Source organism: Octopus bimaculoides, chromosome 4 (assembly GCF_046866305.1).
Source record: "Octopus bimaculoides isolate indiv1 chromosome 4, ASM4686630v1, whole genome shotgun sequence".
In the NCBI taxonomy this organism is placed as follows: Eukaryota; Metazoa; Mollusca; class Cephalopoda; order Octopoda; family Octopodidae; genus Octopus; species Octopus bimaculoides.
This window is the reverse complement of record NC_142931.1, coordinates 116,573,618-116,583,617: the sequence shown is the minus strand read 5'-3', so window position 1 is coordinate 116,583,617 and position 10,000 is coordinate 116,573,618.

Sequence of the window (10,000 nt, the reverse complement as noted above, 5' to 3'; positions counted from 1 at the left end):
GGAGAAACAAGGTTGTCGAAACACTAGGGTAAGCCTTTGTCTTGATTGTCGCTGTTCACCGTACACATGATAATTTAATATTTAGTACCTTAAAAGTTAATAAAACAAATCTCTCATTTGTATATTTGCGATAAATACTCTTTACTCTTTTACTTTTTTCAGTCATTTGACTGCGGCCGTGCTGGAGCACCGCCTTTAGTCGAGTAAATCGACCCCAGGACTTTGTAAGCCTAGTACTTATTCTATCGGTCTCTTTTGCCGAACCGCTAAGTTACGGGGACGTAAACACACCAGCATCGGTTGTCAAGCAATGTTGGGGGGACAAACACAGACACACAAACATATACACACACATACATATATATATGTGCATATATACGACGGGCTTCTTTCAGTTTCCGTCAACCTAATCCACTCACAAGGCTTTGGTCGGCCCGAGGCTATAGTAGAAGACACTTGCCCAAGGTGCCATGCAGTGGGACTGAACCCAGAATCATGTGGTTGGTAAGCAAGCTACTTACCACAAAGCCACTCCTGCACCTATATCATTATTTTCCTAAATTTTATCTACGCTATCAAGAAAACCTTTCTCTGCAAAATTTCATTGGAGAGTATTTATTTTTCAGAAAGTTATCATTACCTACCTCTAAACGTCGCAATTACACCCATTCCGCACCTATTATGTTATATTTATTTTTGTACCTCTCTCTCAATACGTAAAGCGTGACAGGAGAACCCATCCACCAACCAACCAACCAACCAACCAACCAATCGTCGCTTCTCTATTTCTGCAAGCTCACAGCATAATTATTTCTGGTTTAGGCACAAGGATGCAACCCTAGTACTTGACAGGTACTTTCTTTTATCGACCCCGGAATAATGAAAGGCAAAGTTGACCTCAGAGGAATTTGAACTCAGAAGGTAGAGAACCAGAAGAAATACTGCAAAACATTTTGTTCTTCGTTCAATGGAGTCTGCCAGCTCAGCGCACTAAGACCTGCATTGAATGCGAGAACATGCAGTCGAATAAACCGATTCCACTATTGTTCTGGTACTAATTTTATTGATTTCAGCATGTTGAAAAGTAATATGAAATGCTGTGTGGATTAAACAAAAAAACCCATAATATCCTCAATATGAGTTTTAAGATGTTAAGATGACATTGAATTAGGAGTAACAAAGTTATATAATTATTTAAGTACAATTCCATATTTTAACCAGATGCCTAGGATACAGGGAGAAGATAGATACAAGCAGAAATATGATAAGGTCCTTTCAGAAATCGTCAAGTGGGCGAAACTGCAAAGAGTCAAGGCTAACAAACATCAGCCACTACCACCACCAAAGGGTATCAGATTCCTAAAGGAAGGCGACATGCAGCTTCATTCCCCATTGAAGTCGGTTGCTGCGGCTTCCCAGCGAGATTGGTGCGCTATTTCCTACAGAGAATAGGTTGAAGATCCAAACAACTGATGAAAGTCACGAAGAAGATAGGCACGATAGATGAAACATACTCATAGTGATTTTGGCTGATAAGAGGCCACAAGTGGAACCTTTCCGCTGGCGAAGACTAGTTCAGTCTTCGCTGCCCCGCTCAAGCGAAGCGTATAGACGAAACCTGTTGACGATACGGAAGGGTTTCCAGCATTGCGGTAGATTTAGAAGAGCTTGCAAGACTTCTAAGTAGCTCCTGCTGTTTCTGCGTCGGGCACAGATCTCACCTATCTAGTAACTTATATAGTGAGAAATTTTATGTATGCTATCAGTAATTTTAGAAAAATCTTTTACCTGTGAAATAACATCTTAGTTCCTCCTCTTTGATTCTTTCGCTCTCTCTCTCTCTCTCTCTCTCTCTCTCTCTCATTGTTTCTCTCTCATCAACAGCCAAGACTCTTTTCTTTATTTCACAATTCCATCATTCCATTTTCAGCGTATTTTCCCTCGTTTGTTTTCAACATGACAATAAAGCAGAAAAAAATTACAGACACAAAAATATAAAGAGATTTAGAGAAGGAGAAGAATAAAAACAAAGGAAAAGAAATCGTTTTGTAGGTGGTGCTATCAGATCATTATTTCTTGTAATATATTTGTTAAATGATCGCTATCGTGTGTCACCATATTGAATTCTCGTGAGTATTGATCTACTTATCTTTACATTCGCCATGGTTCTACACAACAGAAAGCAAATTGCTCATATTTTGTTACTGCAGAGTTACTTAATAATTCATTCATCTATTATTTACTTACTGAACAATCCGGAATATGGTAACATTAATGTATTTGTCAAAATTAAGCAAACAGCTTAAATTTGTCTTGTCTAAGCGCCTGTTCTTCCTGATAAATAATTCCACATTTTGTTTTTAAAATTAAAACGTATGCTTATTTCGAGTTAATGGATTTAAGTAGAATACAATGTAAAACAGTATGTTATGTGTTGTGCAATATATTTTGTTGTAAGGCATGAATTATATACTGCGATGTATTTCACTAAACAATGAATTATATATGTGTGTGTGTGTGTGTGTGTGTGTGTGTGTGTGTGCGCGTGCATATGAATGTATGTATATATGTATATGTATGTATGTATGTATGTATATATGTATACACACACGCACACACACATCTCTCTCTCTCTCTCTCTCTCTCTCTCTCTCTATATATATATATATATATATATATATATATATATATTGGGTGATAATTCATCAAAAGGCGTAGAATAGACACAGATCGGATATCAGTCCTCCAGCAACATGAAATTCCTAAAGTTTAACGTTCCAATCAAAGGAGACGTAATCCAGCTGGACAAGAATTGACTATAGGAAACACACTAGTGGATCTAATGAAGGAAAAATAAAATGGACAAGCAATTGTTTAGGGTATCCAAGCATTTAAGAATAAGTTGCACTATCATGGGAGATGTAATCCTTCTGAGTAAGAGTTGGCTATAGGAAACACACCGTTGGATCTAATGATAAAAATAAAATAAAAGATGTACAAGGACTTCTTTTGGATATCAAAGCATTATAGATACATTGCACAAATATAAATGTAAATATAATTAAGTAGAAAGCAATGCAATAATCCATGATCGTTCTTCATAAATAGACAGATAAGCATAAATAGGTTACATAAGCGAAAATACAATTGAGAAGAAAGGTGAAAATCCACGGTAATCTTTTACAGCTATTTCAGGGATTGGATAACAAATTGATGCAGTAATGTGCATTATGCACCCAATAGATATGTAATAAATTGACATTAACATATAAATATCAAATAAATCAGTTTAAGTTATAATCGTGCCGCCACCTAATCTCATCATCGAAAGAGATATTTCTACAAGTATTAATAAAAGAATTTAAAGTATTTTGTAGAATATTTATACAAACAACAGTGGAAGGACTATTACTTTAGAAAAAAGTAATTTGCATAAAGCTTGAAAATACATGTAATCTTTGACCAACTATATCTTAAATACATAATCTTATAAAAGCTTATTTTAAAAATTTGAACAAACGCAGGTGCAGCCCTGCGGTTGTGGTTGTGTGGTAAGAAACTTACTTCCCAATCACATGGCTCCGGTTTCAGTCCCACTGCTTAGCACTTTGGGCAAATATCTTCTACTTTAGCCACAGGGCCGACAAAAGCCTTGTGAGTGGATTTGGTAGACGGAAATTGAAAGAAGCCGTCGTATATATGTATATATTTATATATCTATGCGTGTGTGTGTGTGTGTGTGTGTGTGTCTTTGTGTCTGTTTTTGTCTCCCCACCACCGCTTGACAACCAGTATTAGTGCGTTTACGACCCCGTAACCTTGCGGTTTGGTAAAAGAGACCGATAAAATAAGTACCAGGATTTAAAAATAATAAGTGCTGGGGTCGATACATTTGACTGAAAATTCTTGAAGACGGTGTCCCAGCATGGCCGAAGTCTAATGATTGAAACAAGTAGAGACATGGATAGGCGAGATAATTCAAGTTCAATTGGAATGAACTTCAATTAGGCCTATTTTTATTCTTTGTACCTGGCAAATGAAAACCATCACTAAAGCGAAGTGTATATGGATGTTCACCACTCAGCCACTTCGACAGATGTGTTTGTAGTTGTATGTGGTATCACTGTGTAAGGTACTAAACGCTTCTTTATAATTTACTGAGTTAATGTCCCTATCCAAAAGGGGTAAAATCCCCAGCTCGATGGTAAATAACTGCAATATATGATTATTAAAGATAATTATTCTACCATTCGTGTACGAAACTATCCATTAATGTTGATAATTGTTATTTACTGATTTTAGAGAAAATGGAAGACTAGGAATTACAATGTTCATAACTTTGCAAAGGCATTACGGAAGTAAAAGAAATAATTACAACTAAGAATTGAATACATACCATAGATTGCCATGCTACCGGGCTTGTCTGTCAATTTGTTAACTCTAACTATATCCATGATCTTTCGAGTTGAAAATATAATCGGGCAGTATAGAAGAGAGGATTTATAAATGTTGTAGACACCATAGTGCTGAATCCGTATTTATAAGCGTTGTCAAAATGTATGTGCTGCTATTCTGTAATACATTAAACAAATCATATTTAAAAAATTATACAGAAAACAATATTTCGCTAGATGGATGCTCAAATTCGATCCCAGTGACATAGAAACATCACCAATCAAGAAATCACTTTATTGACTAAATATTACGCTGATCCAATATTTGATTATCCAGGCAGCAAATTGATCTTCAGACTGTCTAACGAATAACAAAGTTGTTCCATTTCAGACATTTTCTCCATCTTCTATATATCACAAAATTCCTTTAAAATATATATATAAAATCTGAAATGGTTTGCACGAATGTATCTCATTTATTTCCTACTTAAAAAGTTTTTGCTTCGTCTTTGAGTTATCTAAATTGTATAATTAAACAAATACAACAGTGTATATGGATTTTTGAGTATTATTAACAAATTCGTTGCTGGTATTTATACATCCTGTCCTCAGGTACCACATTTTACATATAAATTATACATTTATCTATTGTATATAAAGCATTGTAAAACCGATCTATAAAACCAGATCAGAATTACATCTAATATGGCCAACCTTTTGAATTATATATTTAAATGAAACATTTGTGAATTGTTATTCACAAAGGCATGTACTGTTAACCGCCGTATTGTTCTTGAAAGTTCGACCTACCACTGCCTATTTTTGAAAACTCTACTTTACTAAATCCTTTTGAGACCAAGTTTTTGTTAAAGTCACCTTTGTACTTTACCTTCAGTATAATCTGTAAAATTATCCTTTCTTTTCCTAACACAGTTCTGATGGATTCTTGTATGTTGTATTGATCTAATTGTCTTATACGAGAATGAGTGACTAACAAGCGTTTCGTTCATTCGATCACGCATATCTACGCCATTATTTCATCTTTCTAATACAGATACGCGGACCTTCTTTCCATCGTGTTTGAGGCATTTGTCTTTCTTTGACACGCACAACATTATTCGTATGAAAACATACACATGTACACGCACATGTACACGCACATGTACATGCACACGCATACACACACATACATACACACACATGCGCACAAAAATTCTCTTTATCTTCTATCCCTCTTCAAATAAAATAAATTCTTTTGACCTTCGTGTCCAACTCAAATTCTTTCACACATCACGTTATATAACATAACATACTGCAATTCTATTTATTTATTTATATCATCATCATTACTACTACTACTACTACTACTACTACTACTACTACTACTACTACTACTACTACTACTACTACTACTACTGCTGCTGCTGCTACTGCTGCTACTGCTGCTACTGCTGCTGCCTTTGCATCATTCTTTTCCTTCTTTATATCAAACACATATCTCTCTTCTGTTTCAAATCCTTCATGTTCGTATGTAAGCAATCACACGTTTCATATTGTAACAGTAGTTTACGCCTCAACATACTTCCATGTTGCCACATACTATATATATATATATATATATCACATGTAAGCACACATATATATAAATATGTATATATGAATGTGTATGTGTATACATATATACATGTGCTTGTATATTATATATACATACACACACACACACACAAACACACACACACACACATATATATATATATATATATATATATATATATGCGTATGTATTTATATATATATATATATATATATATATATATATATATATATATATATATATATATATATATATAAGCGTCACACTCCCCAACAACATGTGGTAATCTTCATCGTTGTTAACATATCATCTGATAATGTAATACGATTAACAATACTAATATATTCTTGTCTTTCTCTTTCCCTTTATCTCTCTATCTCTCGCTTTCTCTTTCTCCCCCCCCCTCTGTCTCAGTCACTCGTCTTCTCGTATCTACTCATCACCGCCAAACGCCTCTTGCTTTAGTCTTTAAGATTCCATTCAATGAACCTCAGTGAATGAAATGTTTGCGTTCAACTTAATTGCATTTCGAATTGGAAATGCAAAAGTACTTTTCACGAAATAGGATTTTCACTCTCTATTTTCTCCTTCGCTCTTTTCCTCCTCATCTCTCTCTCTCTCTCATCCTCTTTATCTCTGTCTTCTTTTGAGGCGGGGGAACTAGATTACTGAATTATGTGTAAAGAAATATTGCGAACTTCTATTAGAGTCTTCGTAGATGGATTTGGATGTTGTTGCTGATGCACCTGCAGCTGTTGTTGTTGTTGTTATTGTTATTATAATTTCTTCTTCTTCTTCTTCTTCTTCTTCTTCTTCTTCTTCTTCTTCTTCTTCTTCTTCTTCTTTTTTTTTTTTTTTCTTCTTCTTCTTCTTCTTCTTCTTCTTCTTCTTCTTCTTCTTCTTCTTCTTCTTCTTCTCCTCCTCCCCCTCCTCCTCCCCCTCCTCCTCCTCCTCCCCCTCCTCGGGGAGAGAGAGAAAGATAGATAGATTGATAGATAGATAGATAGATAGATAGATAGATAGATAGATAGACAGATATGCATTCATTTGTATGTACGTATGTATATAAGATTGTACACGGTTTGGCAAACATCGCGAAGATGTTCGAAATTTTAATATTTAAAATAATATTTAAATCACTTGTTTTCTCGATTCGTATTTTTTTTTTTTTACAGATTTTGTAAAGAATACCTTTGAGATTAACGATGGAAGAATTCACGGCAGAACAACAAACAAAAATAGCGAAATTTTTGCATCAAAACCAAGGTGCATTTTAGAAAAAACAAGTAAGGAGTGGATATCCTCCACCATCATCACTACAAGAACTGGAGACTGTTTTAGCTGAAGAATGGACAAAAATTCCATTGGAAAGAATTCAAACTTTGTTCGAATCCATACCTCGTAGAATTCAAGCTGTAATTACTGCCAAATGCGGTCCTACCCTACACACTGAATTGTGGCAAGGTATGGACGGATTCCGGAGTACCGAGAAAATTATGTATAAATATATCAAATTAAGAATTCTACGAGTTATAGTACAATGCAAAATACCAAACGGAACCTCACCTCTTATATCTCATCTTGTGATATAATTCTTGGGAGAGAATACATTTGCGGCTGAAGATAGCTTTATATTGTCAATTATACACTGATGTAACAACAATAAAGCTTGAAACACGTGTACCGCAGAATCCTTTGTGTTCTTGTTTTTATTTTTATTTTTGCATTTACAATTTATATATATATATATATATATATATATATATATATATATATATATATATGTGGTGATTGCCTGCCTACTCCTTATGCAGAGTTTGATCACCTCTTGTACTTACACCTTAGATCTATCATGGCATCTGAAGTGACTTTTTAAACCAGACAATGTTTAAAAGACACCCACACTGCATATCTGCTTTGGATTGCCAAGAGCTGCAGTTAAGTTCTGATCTGTGTATATATATATATATATATATATATATATATATATATATATATATATATACTGTAAATGATGGATCAGTATTGTAAATTAATAGCAATTAATAGCAAATAATAAAGATAAAGTAGGTATTAACTATTGAAACCCTTTCCTGGCAGTCTAGCCACTCATTAGTGGATGCCACTGATCACTGAAATCCATTAATTGATTCGTAGAAATAATTATGAATTAAGTTGATAAATTGTTTGAAGAATTTGCAGGAGATATCACTGAAAAGTGTCGGCTAGTTAAAAAAAGACTTCGAGGAATAATTAATACTAAAACATCTTCTGTTGACTATCGGATAAGATGTAAAGATGAAAAGATTTACCACTTTGTTGAGAAATGGGAATAAAGAGAAAGGGAAAAATAGATAAGCCAATAAATAGATAAAGATAAATATCAATTAATAATTTTATTGAAATAAAAATCTATCATCCTTATCGGGCCTTTTAGAAATAAATAAACTTTGAACTCATCTATCAATTTCTTAACACATCTCCTTCGTCACCCATCTTTAGTCTCTATATCAAATCGATCGCTCCATTTATCTATTTTCTTTTCCATTCTTCACCTCCGTCTTTCCCTTGCATTTATCTAACATTTATCTCACGAATCCTATTATTTTATCGTTCTGTCAATTATATAGTTTTGTTCTGTGTAATTGTGTATGTTGCCATGTGGATTGACGAAGTGTAATGATCAATTATCTGCCTTGGTAGATATACAATGGTTGCAAGCTGTTCTTCGCTTAATTTATTGTAATCTATATGATAATACATTAACTGCAATAGAAAATGTGTGCTCTGGTTCGTTTCAAATCCTGGTAGACATATGAAAAGATATAAAAATAAATTCTGCAAATATAAATAATACCAACATACACACACACAGATGCGTGCTCGCACTTGTACATATACACTCACGTAAACTCACACTATGAAACATGATTGGTGATGTAATTTTATGAATGTGTGCATATGTATGTATGTATGTAATATATATTTATAGGTAGGTAGGTAGGTAGGTAAATAGGCAGGCAGGCAGGTAGGTAGGCATGAAGGTATGTATGTAAGTCTCTCTCTCTCTCTCTCTCTCTCTCTCTCTCTCTCTCTCTCTCTCTCTCTCTCTATATATATATATATATATATATATATATATATATATATATATATATATATGTATATGGATATATGCACATATATGAATATATGTGTGTATGTGTGTATTTCATTCTCTCTTTCTCTCTATATGTATACATATGCGGCGCGCAAACAGAACGTTAGCACGCCAAGTGAAATGCTTAGTGGTATTTCGTCCGTCCTTACGTTCTGAATTCAAATTCCACCGAGGCCGACTTTGCTTTATATCCTTTCGAGGTCGTTAAAATAAGTAACAGTTGAGCCCTGACCCCGATTGTAATGGATCTAATTAATCCTGGGTAAGAGTACTAAATCTTGCACCCCCACCCCCACCAAGCGATATCGAGCAAGTGTGACAGAGTAGGCTCATCAAACAAACATGATCTTGTAAAGAGAGCATGCTGAGTCCTTCATCCTGTAGTGGAGTGAATATAGGCAATGTAATTCAATCCAGTTCAATATATGTCCCCGTAGTGCAGGAGATAGCGCGCTGGACTTCTAATCCAGAGTTCGTGGATTCGAATCCTACTAGGGATGAGGTAGCAATAATTTTAGGCGCAGGTTTGGCTGTGTGTACGAAGCTTGCTTCCCAACAACATGGTTCGAGGTTCAGTCCCACGGCGTGGCACCTTGCTCAATCGTCTTCTACTGTAACCTCGGTCCGACCAAAGTCCTGTAAGTGGATTTGGTAGACGGAAACTGAAAGAAGCCCGTCGTATATATAAGTATTATACGTGAGTGAATCTGTCTCTGTCTGTGTTTGTCTCCACCTCCACTTGACAACCGGTGCTGCTGTGTCTACGTGCCTGTAAAGTAGCGGTTCGGCAATAGACATAGATAGAATAATAACCAAACTAAAAAAAAAACTTCTGGGTTCGATTAATTCGAC